Source organism: Ambystoma mexicanum, chromosome 2q, assembly GCF_040938575.1.
Source record: "Ambystoma mexicanum isolate Mex_15411 chromosome 2q, UKY_AmexF1_1, whole genome shotgun sequence".
Lineage (NCBI taxonomy): Eukaryota > Metazoa > Chordata > Amphibia > Caudata > Ambystomatidae > Ambystoma > Ambystoma mexicanum.
This window is the reverse complement of record NC_090924.1, coordinates 1,485,348,535-1,485,371,343: the sequence shown is the minus strand read 5'-3', so window position 1 is coordinate 1,485,371,343 and position 22,809 is coordinate 1,485,348,535. Positions and strand designations below refer to the sequence as shown.

Below are 22,809 nucleotides of genomic sequence, written 5' to 3'. Positions count from 1 at the left end.
TTTACCTAATGGAGAAGTGATCGAATTTATTTCACAGAAAAACGAAATTAACTTTTTACTTTTTCAACTTTTTTGTTTTAGAATGCGAGACCCCCCCTACCCCCTCCCTACCTTAACGTATACCCTTACCCCACACCCCACCTATTATGCACTACACATATAGCACTTTACCTACCATTTCCTCTGAAATGAATTCGGTCACTTCTCCTTAGGTAAAATCGCATTCAAACAAAGATACAGAAACGGTAAAAACATAATCCTCATTCCCAAGGGAGGAATTTGTATACATATAAAACAAGCAGCGATAGCTGAAGAGCAACTACCAGCGGCATGGCTGATATCACTGAGCTGGCATAACGAAGGAAGTGGGTGGGTGAAAGCCATGGGGGTGGGTGGAGGGAAGCGCTACTTTTTTGTTTGGAGTATTTGCGTGTTCCTGTGGAGTAACATCCATCAGTACACCACTTATCTGGAGGGCTGGTAATAAGAGCTGCCTTCTTAAAAAATAAAAAAAAAGATTCTATGGCACTTGCTCACTCATGAAGACATAGAGAATCTGGTAGAATTAAGGAATGGCAAACAAGTATAGAGGGGTCTTCAGAAAGCCTAGGAAGGTCACATGGTCCGTTGTGGAGTTCAACCTCAGACAGGGGCCCTTCCAGATATGTGGAGCTAAACCCAAAAAGGTTACACCACCTGGCTACACTTTGAAACAGGACATCTTCACCTTGAAGGAGGGCTACATCTAAAGGTACATAATGAACAAGGCTGAAGTATGAACTGCAGAAAGGGGAGGAGGGGGCTTGTGCCACAAAGGCACACAATGAGCTAGAGAAAGTACCCTGGACCCAATCTGCACTGGTAATGAACGCATGAAAGAAGGCAGGTTAGCACTTTCTGTACCACCTGAAGTTTAGTTGCATAAGCCAGACAAGTAAAGAAAATGTCATTGTCATCGTGAAGTACTGAACAAATTAGGGATATAATAACTGACGGCAGAAAATGAAGGCAGTGAAAAGGTGGGCTATTTGAAACAACTTTAGGTGGGAACTTCCACCAACCACAGGGTTTCAGGAACAAGTGAGTGCTCACAGTTAATTGTGACACCCAAATGGTTGGCGTGACCACTGAGTTTAGAAGGAGGATAGAAAGAAGCACGGCAAGTACCCAGTGCAACCATAAGAAGCAACAGATCCGTTTTGTCAGATTTCAGGTTTAGCAGGTGGATCACATTCACATGTTCATGTTTAGCAGGCAGCTCTGAAAGCTAAGTGATGCCTTTGCAGAGCTCCCAAATAAGCACAAGCGGATCGGAGTGCTGTGACAGTAGAATCTGAAGGAACGGATTAGCCAGATCAGGCGTGCAACACAAAAGGATAAGGTGAAGGATAGGAGATGAGGCCCTGGGTCATGCCACATCCCGTCACCAGGGACGTTGCTATCAAATGAGGTGTCATAGCTATGCATGTTTTATTACAATAAAAGGATTGTAAAAAGGAGTAGGCTGAGTGACTGATGCCGGCATTCCTTTGGCCTTTGGCTATTTAGGATCCATGTCAATGGTGCCAAAGGCTACAGAGGAAACTATTCTTGCATCCATTGCTCTGATATGCTCTCCTGCACCATATTATTCATTTAGTGCTCAGCAGCCTCCTGGTACTGAAGTGGTTTGATGGTTTCCCAGAACACCACTGTGTCTTGATAATGTACCAAAAGTCCAAAAGGCAAAGTGTTCTATAGAATGGGGACCTTAGAACAGAGGGTTCAGTCATCCTTTAGAATATTCCAAAAGAGATTGATTTCAAAGCGCAGTGGTTCCACCAATAGGTGTCAGCTAGCATGTGTGTGCCAAAAAACCCTGGGAAACACTGTGAAGATCTTGTCTTCAGAGACTTGGTCAATATCCATGCCAGACTCATTCTCATTGAAAAAGCACTCCCTCCTTTCTAAAGCGTCATTATCGGTACAGGTTTCTCCACCTGCATGTCCTCTCTCACAGAATATAAGAACATCCTGCATTCAGAAGTGTTCGCCATATTCACTACTTTGAAATGGTTCCTCACATTTACTTTGAGGAAGTAGCTTGCCTAAAGCGCGCAAAGAATCAAGAGATTAACTCCTTGAAAAAGAGAGTTGTGTCAGTACAGGAATTCCTGTATAGGAATGCTGTTAAGATATATAGACATAAAGCACATCTAGCTGGTAATCAGGCAGTGATTAAGCGTGTCTGTAAGTGCGACACATAAAGCATATGGCTCATGTTTAATGAGATATAGTCGACATCGGTAGATAGTATTTCCTCCTCTATTTCCGCAGAGAGGTGGTGGGAATTTATATCGCTAGCGTACCATCTTCCACAAACATTTACCCACGTTAGATTTAAGTTGATTAAGTTAAAGTCTTTCTCACATATTTCTTGGACTATTGAGCAGATTGCGTGGGCAATTGGGAAGTTGAACGACTCAAAGGCATCTGGTCCAGATGGGATACCTGCTTGCATATTAAAGATTGATCCATTATTTTGGGCTGGTATTCTTAAATTGAAATTAGAAAACAACTTGTATACCAGTCATATCCCAAAGTCCTGGCAAACGTCATTGATTGTTCCAATTTTATAAAAGGGAATCCATCAGAGCCAGCAAACTATCGCCCTATAGCTCTGTTAGATGCCTCCTATAAAGTCTTCGCAATCCTCATACTTAAGGTGATTGAAAACTTCATACAGGAAAATAGCCGTTATGTATACACCAAACTGGCTTCAGGAAATGGATGGGCACGGCCTTGAATGCCACAGTGCTTGCACATGTGTTGGCAAGAGTGGAGAAATGTTCTGATGGTCCAGTATTTATGGCCGCGCTGGACATTAGCTCTGCCTTTGATTGTATCATTCAGAACTTGCTACGGGCTGAAATGGCTAAACTGGGGTTCTTGGAATTTGTGATCCTATTTATTGCCTTACTTCATCACAACACATGTTACAGAGTGAGCATCAATCAACAAGGGGCGCTTACTGTGGAGACTACCACATATACAGGAGTAAAACAAGGGTGTTACCTCGCTGACACCCTCTTCAATTTATACTTTACTGATATAGACGATATCTGGCAGCAAATAATGACTTTTCCGGTAAATAATTGACATATGAGGGTTAATTGGCTTGCTTACTCCAACAACATTCTGTTTTTTGACAGAATGCTGTTCGGCCTTTCCGAACAAACTACAAGCCTTTGCCAACTATGCCTCAGCTAATAATCTACGAGCTAATGTTGCAAAATCAAAGATCTTGGTTTTTGCAGGTAGAAAGAAAATTGCCCGATATACTTGGAATTTAAACAGGGCCGCTATTGAGCGAGTACCTGTAATTAAATATCTGGGATATCAGGTTGCTGATCATTTGTCCATTGGCAATTGGCAAACTACTATCAAGATTAAGGCGTGTCCTTTGATTTCACAATTAAAATTATTTGCAAGAAATTCTGCACATTTTATCTTGACCCAGCCTTGATCCTTGTCTTTATGATATTACTGCTTGTTTGAATTCAGTACAAGGATCGATCTGGAAGCATGTATTGGGGTTGGCTTAATCAATTCCCAATGCCTGTATTCGGATTGAACTGGGATTATCAAGCCTAGCGGCACGATTCCAGCGGAGACAACTCCTATGTAAAAATGGTAAATCCTCCTCAAAATTCCCTATATCAGGAGTTTGCTTCTAGGATCACCAAGTTCAAACCTCGGTCGGTGGTTATATTTCAAAAAAGAATGAAGGAGATCCTGTCTAACATAGGTATTACCAAAGAATATCTCTGTCTACGTCCAGCATATTAAAAAAAAAACAGTAAGAATATGATTGGTGTTTATCCATGGATGATATTGGTACTCACCGGTTATATAGGGAATTTGTGAGTTATACTCATAAAAGACTCCCCAGACTGAGATACATTCTCTGCTTTCCGTGTGACAAAATCTGTGATCTATATATGCGGTTTAGAATGAACCAGCTTCACATGCTTGAACGTATTCGGCACTGGACTAAAAGTGCGTCAGTCACTTGTAGTTTCTGCTTAAGTGAACATCAGCTGGAAACCTTAACACATTTGGTAATATATTGCCCATTCTTTGAAGAAACAAGGATAGCATATTTGGGAGCTACCACTGTTAGATTTACGTCTTTAGCAAGAGAGTCCTTATGGTTAAAGTGCATGATGAATCGAAACAATTATTTTATGTTTAAACGTTGTGGCCTTATTGCAATAGTTGAATTACAGTTGTGGAAGCTATTGGCTCCAGATATAGTTCAGGTTGATTATGGCGCTGAAGAGAATGGCTAATTAAATGGGTCCTGATAAGGACATAGATATCTATGTAGCCTTGCTTAGTTGGAGGTAGATCACTGAAAAGTACTGGCAAACTAGGAATGTTATTTTTGGGATTCCACTTATAATAAGTATAGGTATCTTTTTTTTGTTTCTAGAAATTGCTGACTATATCAAAATTATTATGTAAATTGTTGATATTATTGAAATGCTCTTGTTGGGAAGGGACGAGAGATTGTTCATTTCATGCATGTTTTATCTGAAATGTGTTTTTCGTAATAGAAAAAAAATCATCTGTATATATGATAGAGGCTTATGTTTTATGAAAACAAACTTTTGTTTTACAATTTCATTTATGGATATTTATGATATGAATTAATGTTGATGGAATGTAATTGCTATGATTGTGTAAACAGTTTTTTTTAAACAAAAATACACAATATTAATCTTAAAAAAATGGTTCCTCAGTTGTAGGTTTTATCTGGCGCCTTATAAGGTTAATGTGATCACTGAGCAAGACGTGAAGTGAGTGGGCACCACTGGTAGTAAATCCACGTGTCTCTAGTATTCACAATTAGTGCACGAAAAAAACTTTCCAAACAATATGTGTCAAAACCCTTGAAAAGGAGCTTGGCTGTGACAGGTTTGGAGACACCCAAACTCAAAATACATGTGGAGCAAGAGACCAAGTAGAATACCTAGTCACACAGCCGCTCTCTACGTTACCCAACCTGGGTTGTGGTTTTTCAAAATTACTAACAGTTCAGCTTTAGAGTAAAAAAATATATGCTTCAAATTCCAAAAAGATAAACGAGAAGTTCTGTTGTTTTTCAAAATAGTTTTTATCAAAAAAATGATCTAAAAAAATGAGAGGTCACTAATATTTTCTTAGTGAGGAAGAGTTTGCCACAATTAATTAATCAATCAGACCGAATTTGCCAATGTATTTCGGAAATAAATTTCCTTCATCAGGGCCAGTCTAAAGATAATACATACATATTCATGAACAAAGAAAACAGTTCAAAACGGTGCATCATTGCATATTGGTGTCATACATCTTCGTGGTAAAGTTAAAAACATACCATTCAGTTGAGGTTGCAGTAGTAGATGAGTAAGAAAGAGCAGAAAAAAGAAAAAATGGAAAAGGCCAATGAGTCACTATTGTATATAGGTCACTATCATTTGAATGAAAAAGCAAAAGAGCCAGTTACCTGTGACAGGTAGGTAGAATGTTGAGTGTGACGAACTATAGTGTAGCGGCCATGTGGTGACCGAATCGAACTGCCTGACAGGAATCAGCACAGTAAAGTAGCTTGCAATGTGATTGCTGGATACAGAAGAAACCCGTTGTTGAAAGCGGTTCTCATCCGTAGTCATGATTATTTAAAAGGTGAGGGAAGCCTTACCGTACTGAGGGCGGGAGCGGAGCAGTTCTCCCGTAGCTGACATGAAGCAGACTGCCGTTGTCGCATCGAAGCGTTGCCGAGGCAACGCTTTCTAAATACGACACGTGACCACATCGCGGCCCGAAGGGCGCGCAGGCGATAACAGATATTGCAATCGAGCCAATGGGCTTGAAATAAATGAATCTAGACATTTATCAGACCTCACAGTTTCTCACCTGTATGCATTCTCTGGTGTTAAATACTTCTGAGCTAACCCTTCCTCACATTCAGTGCACTGATGAGGTTTATCACCTGTATGTGTTCTGTGGTGGTTAGTAAGCTCTCCCTTCTGAATTAACTGTTTCCCACATTCTGTGCACTAATGAGGTTGGTCAATATTTATGCCAGACTCATTCTCATTGAAGAAGCACTCCCTCCTTTCTAAAGCATCATCATATGTAGAGGTTCCTCCAGCTGCATGTCCTCTCTCACGGCAGATGAAAGCATCCTGTGTACTGAAGTATTTGCCATTTTCACTACCCTGAAATGGTGCCTGGCTTGTATTTTTTGTCTGATGCCTAACAAGGTTAATGTTATCACTGAAGCTTGTTCCACAATCATTGCACTGGTAAGGTTTCTCACCTGTATGCATCCTCTGGTGTCGAATAAGAACTCCCTTCTGAATGAACCGTTTCCCACATTCAGTGCACTGATGAGGTTTCTCAGCTGTATGTGTTCTCTGGTGGCGTATAAGAACGCCTGTCCTAGCAAACCCTTTTCCACATTCAGTGCAAAAAAACTCTCAAACATCAGTTACTCAATTGCAAATAGTGGCCCTACCATCAAATCAAACAATCAACTTGACTAGATTATTACAAATAACGTAGACCTTACAGTAACAAGCACACAGCCCTGTATTTGAAGCGACCACTATAAAATTGAAGCCACACTATCGTTAGCATTCAAAATAACTCACTTTGACAATTTTCCCAAAATAATTCAAAGCAGAAACCTAAAGAGAATCACACCAGACATCCTTTTACAGGGGATCGCACACAGCATGGATAAAACCAGAGATGACGATCCCTGTGACCTTATCATAAATACCTATAGCAATCACTTTCAAGAGCTTCTGGATGAGAAGGCTTCACTCAAAAACAAACAAGCTCGCCTCAACCCTAACCATCAAAGTTGGTACACTACAGAACTAGGCACCCTTAAAACAGCCAAAAGGAAACTTGAAAGACTAGTGGCTTAAAATCCCTACAGAATCCAACAAAGAAAATTGGAAGAAATCTGACGCTTTGTACAGAACCAAACTAATAGAAATAAAGAAAAACTACTACAACAAGCAAATCACCGGCGCATCAAACTCCACGGGAAAACTGTTCCAAATATTAAGACCCAGTGAGAAGCTGCACACTCTCACCCTGCATTTACAGCCAACCATGGTGGACTGTGAAAAAGTTCAAACTGCTTTCTCACAAAAGAATCTAAAAGCTAGAGACACCATTTTAAATTGTAAAGTTATAGACTTTCCACCTACCCACAACATGGTTGACCCAGAAATCAAAGTACCCAAATTTCAGTTTACACCAATTTCACTAGAAAACATGCTAAATACCCTCTGCTCTAAAAACTGTACTTCATGCGCTGAAAACATACTACCTCCCACATTCATACTAGATAACGCAGGAATCTTTGCACCATGCATATGTCGCATGACAAACTCTTCATTTAGAGACCAGAAAGTACCTACTGGTATAAAAACAGTTACAGTCACACCATTGGTGAAAAAGCCTGGTCTAGACCAGCAGAATCCGGCTAATCTAAGGCCTATCACGAATTGCAATTTCTTGTTGAAGATTCTCGAGAAATTAGCTACACACCAACCCCAAGAGTGCGTTGACAAGCATGACTTACTACACTCCCAGCAATCAGGTTTTAGAAGTGCACACAGCACCGACTCGGTGCTACTCGATCTTCAAACTAAAATTCTGAGTATCCTTGACAAAGGAAAGGCAGGCCTGCTCATCCTCTTAGATCTCTCTGCAGCGTTCGACTTATTAGATCATGGGAAGCTCCGAGAGGCCCTAAAACAAGCAGGAAACTGCTCAGAGGAAGCCATCGAATGGATATCCTCCTTTTTGGAGGACAGAAATTCCAAAATCACATGGGGCGGATATTCCACTAGCTCTAATCCTGTGAATTGTGGCGTCCCTCAGGGAGCTAGTTTCTCCCCCCTCCTTTTTGACTTATACATTCGCTGCCTCTGCACCCTCCTCTCTCAGTTGGGGATTTACTTCACTACCTTCGCAGATGACACACAATTGATTTTAGAACTATGTGGAGACCATATTGCAGACAAAAACAGACTTTCAACCATCTACAACACCATAGAGAGTTGGATGAAAGCTCACTGGATGTGTTTAAATGGTTCCAAAACAGAATTTATGACATTTGGATCCACAAAAGCCTTATTAAATCTAGGCCCAGCCTATTCCACATTCAACATAAAAGACTCCAACATCACACTCACAAACAAGGTTAAAACACTAGGCATATACCTGCAATCCTCATTGGGAGCAGAGGTACAGGTCTCGTACCTAAAAATAAACTGCCAGTACTATCAGAGAGTACTATGCCGCATTAGGCCATTCCTTAACGCCAAAAATAGCGCCACCATCGCTAGAGCCACCATCCTGTCACCACTCGATTATGGTAATGCATTCATGGTAGGGTCTAGCAACAGTTGCATTAAACAATGCCAAATAATCCAAAATAATGCAAATAGATCCATCACTGGGAAACCCAAGCGCAACGACATTACTCAAGACAGAATTGGCCTTCATTGGCTCGCCATAGAGGAGCGCATCAAATTCAAATCTTTGACGTTGGTCCACCGGTGTCTATACGGCGCGGCCCCAACATACCTTAAAAAGGAATTCAAATGGTATGAACCAAGCCAAAGTTTAAGATCAGCTAAACAAGGGCTACTCAAATCCGCCCATGTCAGAGTAAAAGCCACTGGCCTAGGGAGGGCTTTTTACACCAAAGCAATTGCTCTCTGGAATGACCTTCCAGGCAATCTTAGGCTGGAAAGTAATTTCCTTTCCCTTAGAAAGCAGCTGAAAACATTACTCTTTCAGTAATCTGTCACATACTCAGCTCCGGACTCATACTGAGTCCATCTTTTCTCTGTTTTATTTAGTCCAGTGATTCCTCAATTTTTGTGTTTTTGTCACGCCCTGATGCTTGCGAGCTGCGGCGCATTATACATATATAAATAAAATATATAAATAAATAAATTGATGAGGTTTTTCACCTGTATGTGTTCTCTGGTCGGACATAAGAGCTCCCTTCTGAGCAAACCCTTTCCCACATTCAGTGCACTGATGAGGTTTCTCTCTTGTATGTGTTCTCTGGTGTATATCAAGATCTCCCTTCTGAATGAACCGTTTCCCACATTCAGTGCACTCATGAGGTTTCTAACCTGTATGTGTTCTCTGGTGTATAGTAAGATCTCCCTTCTGAATGAACCGTTTCCCACATTCAGTGCACAAATGAGGTTTCACACCTGTATGTGTTCTCTGGTGGTGAATAAGAACACCTGTCCTAGCAAACCCTTTTCCACATTCAGTGCACTGATGAGGTTTTTCACCTGTATGTGTTCTCTGGTGGTTAATAAGATTTCCCTTCTGAGCAAACCCTTTCCCACATTCAGTACACTCATGAGGTTTCTCACCTGTATGTGTTCTCTGGTGTATAGTAAGATCTCTCTTCTGGGCAAACCCTTTCCCACATTCAGTGCACTCATGAGGTTTCTCATCTGTATGTGTTCTCTGGTGGCGAATAAGATGTCCCTTCTGAGCAAACCCTTTCCCACATTCAGTGCACTCATGAGGTTTCTCACCAGTATGATTTTTTTGGTGACAAATAAGATTTCCCTTCTGAGCAAACCCTTTTCCACACTCAGTGCACTGATGAGGTTTCTCACCTGTATGTGTTGCCTGGTGCAGAACAAGGGCTCCCTTATGAGTAAACCCTCTTCCACATTCAGTGCACTGATGCGGTTTCTCACCAGTATGTGTTCTCTGGTGGCGAATAAGATGCCCCTTCTCAACAAACCCTTTCCCACATTCAGTGCACTGATGAGGTTTTTCACCTGTATGTACTCTCAGATGGTATATAAGACCTCCTTTCTGAGCAAACCCTTTTCCACATTGGGTACACCGATACGGGTTTTCACCTGTGTGTGTTCTCTGATGGTTACTAAGAGGTCCCTTATGATCAAAACCTTTCCCACATTCAGTGCACTGATGACGTTTCTCACCAGTATGGGTTTTTTGGTGACAAATAAGATTTCCCTTCTCAGCAAACCCTTTCCCACATTCAGTACACCAATAACGTTTCTCACCTGTATGTGTTCTCTGATGGTTAATAAGAGGTCCCTTATGATCAAAACCTTTCCCGCATTCAGTGCACTGATGAGGTTTCTCACCTGTATGTGTTCTCTGGTGGCAAATAAGATGTCCCTTCTCAGCAAACCCTTTCCCACATTCAGTGCACTCAGGAGGTTTTGCGCCTGTATGTATTCTCAGGTGGTATACAAGACCTCCTTTCTGAGCAAACCCTTTTCCACATTCAGTGCACTGATGAGGTTTCTCACCTGTATGTGTTGTCTGGTGTAGAACAAGGGCTCCTTTATGAATAAACCCTCTTCCACATTCAGTGCACTGATGAGGTTTCTCACCGGTATGTGTTCGCTGGTGTAGAATGAGGTGTCCCTTTTGAACAAAGCCCTTTCCACATTCAGTGCACTGATGAGGTTTCTCACCTGTATGTATTCTATGGTGGATAGTAAGATCTCCCTTCTGAGCAAATCCTTTCCCACATTCAGTGCACACATGAGGTTTTTCACCTGTATGTGTTCTCTGATGGCAAATAAGGCCCCCCTTCTGAGTGAACCCTTTCTCACATTCACTGCACTGATACAGTTTCTCACCACTATGTGTTTTATGGTAGGAGATAGGTGTATCAAGCAATTGGACACTCATCCCATCTTCTATACACTGATATGGTTTTTCACCTGTGTTTTCACGTTGACAATTAATATGTTCCTCATATGGCAACCTTTCACACATTCTCAGCAATGCTCAGGTTTCCTACTAGATTATATTGTAAGATGCTTAATTAGACCACCCTTTCCACTGAACCTTTCCAAAATTCAGAGTAATTATGAGCTATATTGTGTGTCGGTTGTATCTGGGGTCAAATAGGATGTTTCTTCTTACTGAAGCTTATAATATATTCAGTTAATGGATAGTGCTTGTCTAGTCATAGTTCATTTTGTTTTAACAAATCCTTTAAACAAACTCCCTCACATGTGTTCTATCAGAATAATGCTTACTATATATCAAGCAATGGTGCTTTCATTAGTCTATAATGCTAGTTATTCACTGTAGTTCTGTGTTGCTGGATGCTGCCATGAACTTGGTGCATGGATGAACACCATCATGTCTCAACAGGCTTTCTGATCCCAGTTCCCGAATACTCGGAAAAGACAACAGAGCCCCAACTTGTATCATCCTCATATAGTGGGAAATCGCATATTCCATCAATGGAGCTTTGCACTGCATTGGACCCGAGAAGTGAACAGTCACTTTTGCATTTGTTGGGGCTTCAATCACCTATTGGAATGAAAACAGAAGCACATTATTAGTTTCAAAATGCTCACAATCACAGGCATCCCAAGTACCAGGCAGTAGTAGTTATGTGCATTAGTGACTTACTTATGTAGTAACTCATCATTATAATCATGTTTATTTCGCAGATGTGCAAAACATTCGATAAAAACAGTACGCAAGAGAAAATACATATCAGTGCAATAGTCAAGAATAAAATGTAAAAAACCATACAAATGACCATATCATAAAATATAGTAACTAATAAGACTTTGGGCCTCATCGTGAGTTGGGCCTTAGCCCTTAAATGCGGCGGTAATATTACCTGTTGTTTAACATGTATGTCAATCCACATCATGGTCGTCGGGTCAACCACGGAGTTACTTTCAAGAACTATGCAGATGATACCCAAATCATTTTTAATCTGAAGGGTAGTTTTGTTGATAATGCTGTCTTTATTCAATCTACCTTTCTCGAAATTAAATAAATGGATGTTGTCCAGTGCTTAGGCTTAAACCAAGCCAAAACCAAACAGTGGCGAGGCTCTTCGCCTGCACAAGATGAAAGAGCTACAGAAGTTAGAAGGCCTCTCTGGGCCCTAATAGCTCTAGATCAGGTAACCTCTTCAGGTGTTATTTGTGATTCCTCATTTTCTATGGCATTGCACACCAGTAGCCTGATTATTGCCACACATGTCTTATGGTCTAAAAAGAACTCAGACTACTATTCTGATCACTATGCTTTCTCTTTAGTAAAACAGCCATGACTTGGCAGTCACATAACTTCTAGTAAACAGGCTTGTGTTTTTCAAAATCTCCTTGTGAATTCCTGAGGTGGGGCTTTAAAGTGCTCCAAGTCGGAGTTTACATGTACAGTCAGTAAAATTTTCAAAATACTAAAATCAAAAGCAATAGAACTTTAAATGGTTTCTTTTTTTCATTTATGTTTGCATTTACATATGACTTTACCACTGGAAAGAAAGGAACATATATTAAAATCCCATATATATATATTCTGTGCTCACAGCACTAGAAAAACAACAGGCAGGGAAATCATGATATTATTCATTTAGGTTTCATAGCTGCAAAATAAGTATCGTTGGACATTGAGTCTTTTGCTGGTAATCACATTCCAGAAGCCTGGGCTTTGGCAATCGTTACATGTAGCAATGTACTGATTTCAACATGGATAGATCAGCATGTCCTGTATACAATGGGCCTCATTACAAGTTAGCTGGTCTGGATTTAACGGTGCTGGTAAAACCGTACCAGCACCATGTTCTGGACCGGCTAACTTCAAGTTCTGTGGCTGTGTGGCGTTACACCCAACAGTTCTGACCTGGCAGGCGTAACGGCATCCGGCCGCGAACAGACGCTAAAACACCGGCACCATTACCGCATGGTGCTGGTGTTACCGCTGTCCCCATGGGAATGGTTAGTAACGGAATGCCGGCACCGGAATTACGGGACCATCGGGGCTGTAATGCCCCGGTAATTCTGGCAAGGCCGGCACCGTTAATTCCCCACGGGTCCGGCGGCAGCCCGCCGGTTTTACCGGTACAGCTACCACCAGACACGTAATGAGGCCCAATGTACCTTAAGGCCCTAAACATGGCTATAATTCAGTGGTTTCTGTTACTCATTGAAAAATTACTCTTGGTTGTGCAGGTGATTATCTGCATCTCGCAGGTGCACCCTTTTATCACTGTAGCGTGTAAGAGGCAGAAATCTGTGTGCAACTCTTCTCTCCCATCAGTCTTCATGATTCCAGTTAATTTAGGAAAATAGTTTGGGCTCCAAGTTTTGTCACACTATGCCTCTTTGCTCAGTGCAGTATGGGGTCACTTTGAAAACATTTGCCATGGCTACTTCTAGTTCCTGGTCCACCCCTGGGCAAGAGGGGAGGAAAAAGAGTAAAGAAAAGGGGGCATTTGATAGGAGGGGCATGTGCGCGCAGAACAGGAGACAAGCAAACTCAGAAGCAAAGAACAACATTTGCAGAGCCATACATAGAACACAGAACGAGTTATTTACCTTTTGTAGCCTGTGCTTCTTACATGTTGCTGAACACAATGACACACCAAAACTGTGTACAGTTCTACAGAAAGCAAACATGATATGATCAATTCATATACAATAAGAATTATTTCAATTAAATTCTTGAAGCAATTACAAGACATCCAGAGAAGATATATAATCAAAACGTCCAAAGAGGGAAATGCATATTTAGCCCTTCTCCCCATAACCCACCCTGCATTACATATGCATGCAAAAGGACTGACTGAAGGTTTATAAAGGAAAAGGAGGGACAATTCAATATTTAATCTAAAAATAATCCCTTTTCACTACAAGAGTGTGGAATATCCTCTTGCCAACATACAGAAAATGTGAGGCGGTAATTACTGCATGATAGCTTGCATTGCATTTTCCATTTAAAAAATAGGCATTTGAGGTGTAAATGAGGAAGAGATCAGAGAGGAGGTACCATAGACAAATAAAGGCAACACATTCACCACTGATAACGTTGCAGAGCGGTTGAAGATGTCAAAGCTATTACCAGAATATATAAACTAAGGGTGCCTGGTAGGCCTTGATCTTCCAGGCTATCAACAACATATACAAAGCAAAATGATCAAGGCCATTGTGCCACACGAAAACTGTTTCAATCTATTTCAACTGAAGAAGCTTAAGATTGTTTATCCAAAAATATATTTTTTCATATATCATAAAGTTGAAAAAAAATTCTTATATACACATTTTACAGACCACATTTATACATTTAGACATATTTCTGTGACAAACATTGACACCTAATTTGGTTTTCCAACACAAATACCAATACTTACAACATGAGACCTATATTCAGCATAGATCCAACATATATATGTGAATTGTGAACAGAAAACCTGCTTTATTAAAGAGACCTTTCCAACCTGGTTTTTACTTTTTCCTATATATATATATATGTGACCTGCATGTTGTTTACAGCGTTGCTATAGTTGCATAGAAAGTCGACACAGTGGGCCTCATTATGAGCCAGACCAGACGTTCATACCGGCACCCGCGAGCTGACCAGGATGCTAACAACGGACATGTAATTAACGGTCTGTTGTTAGCATCCTCCCCATTCCCATTGAGCCATATGGGGGCTCGAATGGGAATGGAGATGTACCGGGTCCAGGTCCCGAGAAAAGGGAATTGTCTTTTTTCGGGACCCGGACACTAGTTTGGAGACAGCCATGCGGCTAAGAACGGCATGGCTACTCGTAATGAGGCCCAGTGTGTTTCGCCCATCTCTTGAACCTTAACTGACGCTCCTATCAGTCACAGCCTTCATCAGGATGTGACCCATTTTCAATACAACCAAATGTATTCTATGTCTACAACAAAGGGAACAGATATGTATTTACATGTTAAAAAAGGGAACAAACTTGTGTCATATAATTTCCAATAGGCCAAATCAATATGTCTCCGTCTATTTAGATAGTCACAACGTGTATTGCTGCGCTCCCCACCTTGAGTAGTAGCCAGACCACAAGTTGGGATCTAAATAGCCCACTTGATTAAATTCAGTATGGAGCAGTAGATCACCCAAGCCTATAGATAAATAAAGGATGTGCATCAGGTATTAAAGACTCTTCAATATTACAAATCTCTCAGTCCACAGGTTTATCCCGGATGGCTTACCTGCTCTGTGGAGGCTGATCTCACTGGACGCTGACCTCTACTTCTCTTAGATGTAGGTGCTCCTAAGAGTGCTGTGGAGCTGTAGAATGCGCAACAACTTATTTGTATAATGAAAGAAAGCTCCAATTAGCATATTCTGAAGGATTTTATTCCTAAAAAGCGCAGGTGTGCAGATAGGTTGTGTGTTCTCTCCTCGCAACCTTGTCTCAGAATGGAGTGGTCGGTCCCAACCCCTGTATACAAATTACTATTCCACTCTCCAACCATGGGGACCAGTTTCCTCTGAGCCTTCGTGGAACCAGTCCCTGCAGGGAGAGGACTCTACTGCCTATCATAGCGGGCACTGGACTGCCTGACCTCCTTCCTTACTGACCGCTCCACTCAATTCATCTTTGGCACCTTTTCCTCTCCTACTTCCTTCTCCTCTTGTTGTGTCCCCCAGGGCTCTATCATCTTGCCCTGGTTCTTTAACATCTACCTTTGTCAGCTGGCACTCCTCATATCCTCATTCTCCCCCAAATTCCATTGTTATTCAGGCGACACACAACTCTTCTTCAAACTTCCTGCTGACCCTCTTGCACCTTCCATCATCCCCGACTGCTTTTCTGCCATCCATGCCTGGTGCACTTCCAATGATCTCAAAACAGAGATCCTTCCAATTGAGAACCTTGCTCCTGACTTCTTCCCTTCACTCTGGCCTCCCTCCATGGGCTCTCCTCCTGCTCCCTCATCTGAAGCCACAAATCTTGGAGTTATCTTCGACTCTTCTCTCTCTTTCCTACCTCACAGTCAGGACATTGCCAAGAACTCCCACTTTCAGCTCTTCCTTCTCAAAGGAATTCTACCTTTTCTCACCTTCAGCCAGAAGCTCAATGTTACCTGAGCCCTGGTCCTCTCTAGACTTGATTAATACAATAGCCTCCTCCTTAATCTTCCTTCTTCCACTCTGCATCCTCTCCAGCTAATCCAGAATAGGGCAGCAAGACTTATCCTTGGCCTCAAGCCCAGGGACTGCATCTCTCCTGCCCTAAAATGTCTTCACTGGCTCCCGGTTGCTTCACAGATTAAATTCAAATCCCTCTGTATCATCCACAAGGATTTCTGGGCCCACGGACAACACTATCTGCAACTCTATCTTATTAAATATTCCCCCTGTTGACCCCTGCGCTCCTCAGGCACCAACTCTTTATGTGTAAAACGTTTCGCTAAACAGAGGGCAGGAGGTCGATCTCTTTCCTCAGCTGGCTCCCTTCTTTGGAAAAACCTCCCCCTCCCTCTTTGTCTTGAGCAGGACTTTCTTAAATTCTGGAAGCTCATCAAGACTTTCCTCTTTACCTCCGCCTTTCCCCCATTCTCCTCTGCTAATCTCACAGTTGCTTGTTTGGTGTTCAGGGCCCTTATGCATCCACAGAGCCCTGACCTCCCACACCAAATACCCCCCAGCTTTTGTCTATCCTCAGCACTTGCATCTGCTCACCCTCCACCCTGGAGGCTCACACTTACCTTACATTGCACTTCATTTGTTGCTCACGCATGTACACCACAGCACCTATCCCATTCCCCCTCCCTTCTGCACTTGCACGTTCTAAACACTCACAAGGCATAGTAGCTCGTCTCCCCCTTCCTACCTCCCAATTTATTAATATTCATATGTTTTTCGATTATGATATGATATGGCATTTGTAACGCGCCTATACACAAGTGTTTCAAGGCGCGACGAGGCAGGGAGGGGGAACAAAGGGAAGACAGACAATGATCCTACTAGGCCCGGTGTCATTCAGATCGCGCAAGTGCATGGGTAGAGGGAAGGGAAAAGTGCAAGGGGAAAGGGAGGGGGGAAAGTGCAGTACGGGGCAAGTAGAATAATAATAAATAAAATGGCCAGCTAGTGGCAAGTGCAAGGTAAGTGCAGAACAAGTGCTGGGAAGGGGGCTGTAGGGATACAGAGAACAGTCCAGCAGTGTAGGGGTTGCCAGTGCAAGTGGAGAGTGACTGGGCCAAGGATCGAGATCGGTGAGAGTGGCCCAGTTGCAGATTCAGTGCAGTTTCAGTCAAGAATTAGCAGGGGAGAGGGGGAGAGAAAGCAGAAGCAAAGAGGAAGGTTTTGAGGTGCTTCCAGAACCGGAGATGGTTCTCCTCAAGTTTAAGGGGGGCAGGAAGGCTGTTCCAGAGGGAGGCCCCTGCCGCGGAGAGAGATCTACCCCCAACTCGTTGCTTGGAGAAGCGGCTGACCCTGAGGGAGTTGGAGGCGGATGAGCGAAGAGCTCGAGAAGGAAGATATTTAGGAAGAGAGAGTTGAAGGTATTTAGGCCCCAGGCCCCAGAAGGCCTTGTGGACAATGCAGAGGGTTTTAAACATAATCCTCGCAGCCACTGGGAACCAGTGTAGGGATTTCAGTCCTGGAGAGATACGGTCCCTGGGCTTGAGGCCAAGGACAAATCTCGCAGTCCTGTTCTGGATAAGTTGCAGAGGGCGGAGTGTAGAGGCAGGCAGATTTAGATAGCGGCTGTTACAGTAGTCCAGCTTCGAGAGACCCAGGGCTCGGGAGACAGTGAGCTTCTGGGGGAAGGAGAGGAAAGCAAGAATACCTCTGAGGAGGTGCAGCTGGTAGTGTGACTTCTTAGAGACGTCAGATATGTGAGGAGAGAAGGAGAGGGTGGAGTCGAAGGTGGCCCCGAGGTTTTTTGCCTTGCAGGTAGGAGCAGGAAGAGGGCCAAGAGAGGCCAGCCAGAGAGCTGCAGGGAAGGAGGGAGTGGGTGTGCCGATGAGTAGAATCTCAGTCTTACTGGCATTAAGGCAGAGGTCATTGGCGGCACACCATTCCTGGATAGTAGACAGACAGTCAGAGATGAGGGACGGAGAGGAGGCGGCCGAGGGTAGCCTGAAAATGAGCTGGGTATCATCCGCATAGCACTGAAAGTTGGGGCAGAGAGCGGCGATGCGGTGGGCAAGGAGTGCCAGATACTGGTTGAACAGCCTGGGAGAGAGGTTAGATCCCCGGGGGACACCACAGGTAGAGAAAAAGATGTCAGAGAGGAAGGACCCCAGTTGGACCTGGGAGGGTTGATTGGAGAGGAAAGAGGTCAGCCACGCCAGAGCCTGACCAGTTGATTGTTTTTACATCCCCCATGTCCCCTCGCTGTAGCCCTGTGGGCATTTTGAAACAGTATTTACTTCCCCAGACATTCAAGTCCCACAGCGAGGCACTTGACTTTCTCTCTTCTACTGCTGCAACTCGGACCAGCTGATCTCGCGCTCCGCGTGCACTACCATTCTGTGTTTTTCTTCTCTTCAAAAGGTTTTGCTACAAGGTAAGCCGCGTTGCAGCATATCATCTTGCACAGGCCCCAGCACCAAATGTAGCAAATCCTTTATTTTTCAATGTATTGAAACATCCTGCACTTTTGGAATACAGTAATCGCAGCGAGAACTCACTAAAAGTACATGGTTTACAAATGACTGTGTGCTTCATGATGCCCTGCATGGTGTGATCTCTATGAATGCACCATATTTTTTGTGATGTTCTATGAGAAATATAATTGAAGGTCAATTTCAGTTTCCGACGGATACAGGCCTAGCTGATTCCCCTCTTTCTCAAGATGGCTGCACTTTTCTCCATCTTTGTCCAGACAGCCTGGGCCTGACCCCCCATTCCATTGGCTGCTGTGTATTTCTTCAGCTATTCTCTGGCTCCGGAAGACGGGAGCCGGCCCAGACATCCAAGGCCCACATCTAAGGCCCCTGTATGCTCCCTGTCTGCTGCTAGTACACTCTCTGGGGACTGCTTGCACCCCCCCACCTGGAACACTCAAGATGCTGTTCCCACACTCGTCAGTGGAACATGGACTACCATACATTTTGCACTTCCATAACAATGGGTTAGTTCCCTCCAACTGGACATATTCCTATCCCCTTTGACTTTTCCCTCCCCCTCTTCATCTCTCCTGTCTCCATGCTTTCAGCCTGCGATTGTACTGTGTTCCCATCCACGGTTCCAAATTGAATTTAGACCTACTAACAAACCAACTAACAAACTGCATCTACCAGTGTTAACATAGTCACGGTAAAGCAATCATAAAAATGTATGTTACAAAACATTTTCCACTGTAGAGTACTTCACAATCTTATAAAAACAGCTAAAAAGTCATGATCTACCCTTAAAAATGACTGCAGGAGACTAATCCTCAAAGCTCTAATTGAGGCCTCCTCCAAGCAGGTTGGTGCTTGCCCTCCTACAACCATCAAGGACAACATTGATTCTTTTGCTCCTGCCTTGGCTGGCCTCTGCAACCTCTCTTTCGCCACTGGAGTCTTCCCCACTTCTCTCAAGCACTCTCTTGTGCACCCTGTGCTCAAAAAACCCTATGTTGACCCTTCTATTCCGACAAACATCGCCCAATCTCTATCACTCCTTTCCTGGGCAAACTCCTGGAGAAACTAGCTATCTCTCAGCTTAACCTCTACACTGAATCTGTTGGTTGTCTCCATGACCATCAGTCTGGATTTAGAGCATCCAGAGGCATGGAAACTGCTCTTCTGAACAACCGTGAAAACCTGCTCTTGAATCTTGACTCTAACTCTCCTTCTGTCCTCATTCTTCTCGATCTATCTTCTGCCTTTGACACGGTAAAGAAAAACATCCTGATATCCTGTCTCCATGATACCCTGAGCATCACAGATCTGGCCCTGAAGTGGCTTGCCTCCTTTTTCTCTGACCGTCACTATCAAGTGGAACTTGGAAATGGTTGTTTCTCTCCTCTATCACTCTCTCTACTTGTGGCGTCCTCCAGGGATCTAACTTATCCCTGTGGTTCTTCAATGTCTACATGGCTCCTCTAGCGCACGGGATCTCTACCTTCACCTGTAACTTTCAGTGTTATGCGGATGACACACATCTCTACTTCCGGCTACGTTCTGCCTCTTCTTCCTCCTTGCTCATTCCTGACTGTCCGCAATTCAGTCTTGGTGTTTTGCTAACAAGCCCTGCCTCAATGCCAGTAAAACAGAGATCATCCTCATTGGAAACCCTGCCCCTGCTTTCCCAATTTCCCACTGCCCAGCATCCCTTGGCCCTGCGCCCTCACCTGCTAGTGAGGCAAAAAGTCTGGGGGGTAATTTTCAACTCTACTCTCCCCTTCTCTTCTCACATCTCGGACATCTCTAAAAAGTCCCACTACCACCTGTACCTCCTCAGAGTTATTCTACCTTTTCTCACCTTCTCCCAAAGGCTTACCATCTCCAGAGCCCTGGTTCTCTCTAGGCTGGAATACTGCAACAGCCTCTTTCTCAATCTCCCTACTCCTACACTCTGTCCGCTACAACTCATCCAGAACAGAACCGCAAGACTTATCCTTGGACTCATGCCCAGGGAAAGCATCTCTCCGGCGCTGAAATCACTCCACTGGCTCCCCGTGGCTGCTAGGATCAAAATCAAGACCCTCTGCATAGTCCACAAAACTTTCTGGGGTAGTGGCCGGGGCCCACACTATCTGCAACGCTCTCTTCCTAAATACTCTCTTCCTAGCGGCTGCCGCTCGCCTCCTCCAACTCTGCGTGTGAGCAGTTTTTCCAAACTGAGATTTGGGGGTCGAATTTTAATCCTCTGCAGGTGCCTTCCTCTGGAACAGCCTTCGAGCCTCTCTCCGCCTTGAGCCGCAGCCCCTTATATTCCGGAAACTCCACAAGACCTTCTTGTTCTTCCTCTTTCTCTCTTCCTCTCCCCTGCTAACCTCCTCTCTCTTTCTCTTCAGTTTCACTCCTACATCTCTCCCCTAACTGTCGCCCAGCTCACCTCCAGAGCCTCACAGATGCCAGGCTCCTCGCTATTCTTTGGACTTGCCTCCATGCCTCTGCACTTTGCTCAGCACTACTGCACTTTCAGCATACACTGCATGAGAGGAGTTACCTCTCGGCACATAACCCTGGCCCTACTGGACAGGGCGCACGTGTTCCCCCATCCTCCTCCCTTGCACCTCCGTCTGTACACTTGCATGACCTGAATTTACTAGGCATAGGGAGTTCTGCCTTGTCCCCCCTTTGTCTCCCCTCGCCTTATCTGATTTGCCTGATACACTTCATGCACTTGCATTAGGATAAATGCCGTCAGGCCTAGTACGCTAGTTACCTTTTTGTTAGATCATTTGGAAACTTCAAGGCCTAAGCGCATAAGCGCTGTACAAATAAACAATTACAATTTCAATAACAGTGCTTTTCTACTAAAGAGAAAATGGTTTATATTGATTTTAAACAGAATGAAACCACAAGCTAAATGAATCAAAATTACAAAAAGTGCTTCTACACACGGGCAGTGTGAATATAGAGACCTTTTCACACTTCTGTGATGGTGAATGGATTCACACAAGCAGCACAGAACCATATTTCAAGCAAGAAGCTCATAAACAAGAACAACCAAAAAAACAATTGCCATAGACAGTGATGCCGAGGGTATGAAATGGTGGAGCACACCATTATGGGAAAAGAAACTCATATTGGTGTGAAAAAAAAGTCCCCAACAAACTTTAAACCAAATTCTCCTTTCACCCAAACAAACCATCCAGTGTACACATTGACATGCAGCTCAAGGTGTAACATACACCAACAAGCTTTTAAATCTTTACGACAATTCCTCAATCACTATTTGAAACTAGAAGACAAAAGTAAAATGAAAACTTTACAAACCATGGACCACATCAAAATGTTAGCAACAAACCATTCTGCTATAAAGAATCTTGTGCATATACTAAACTATGCAAAAAGTCCCACTCTAGAACTGCAAAATTTAAATAACATTCTCCTACATGGAACAGCCAAACAACTGCTTCAAGAAATAGAGCACATCCAACGTAAATACTTTGGAACTGAAGGTAACTTCGAAAATTCTAAACCTTTAGAAAACATTACAAAAAACCTCAAACACTAAAGTCCTAATAAAGACATACACGAAAGAAATAGCTACGTTTCAAAACACATCTGCTGAAAATCCAGACCAGGCATGTGTCTGTTGTCGCAGACATTTTTCATAAAAAGAGCACAGAAATAGTAGATATAGCCTACAAAATGGAAGACAATGAGAAATCCCAATGGTTCCAATTAGCTGTATATCTAACAGCAGAAACTAAATACATAATAACTGACCCCTCAAGAGTGTGCACGTACCGGAACACAAAGCTTGACATTAACCAAATGCCATCACGTGCTATCACTAATAACTAAATATTCCCACTTCTGAAAGCTGTCCAACAGCTTAACTTGTATGTGATGTAAGGTAGGCATGGTATTAAACAGTAAGACTTGACACAAGTGACCACAGTTCAAGGGTGTTTATTGAATTTCAATTGTGTTTGCAAAAACACCTATCTAATCCTAAATCTAAAGATGGGAGCAAGCCACGACAATCAAATAATAATAACACAGTCCTAATGGTGTCTTGTCAAAATAAAAGGGCCTATACTAATAAACCTATTGCCGATCCTTACTACTAATTACAAATAGTGTGGGAAACAATGTTATGCAAAAGAAAAGTGTTCAAGAAATGATATGTCAGGATATTTAAGCCGTTGGCCTCCCTTCTCCACGTTGTCAGCACGGGACAAGGTGGCACACTTAGCACAGTCTCTTGCTTCTATAGCACGAGGATGCAGCTCAAATCTTACTATCAGGGCCTTCTATGCCAAAGTCTCTTTGACATTCAAAGGGCCTCATTACGACCCAGGCGGTAAGTTACCGCCTGGGCCGTGAC

General features: G+C 43.2%; 1 pseudogene; it reads right to left on the bottom strand.

The window, feature by feature from the left end:
- Positions 1-606: 606 nt before the first annotated feature.
- The window catches only part of LOC138568912 (zinc finger protein 585A-like), a 43,941-nt pseudogene continuing 21,738 nt past the window's right edge, over positions 607-22,809 (bottom strand).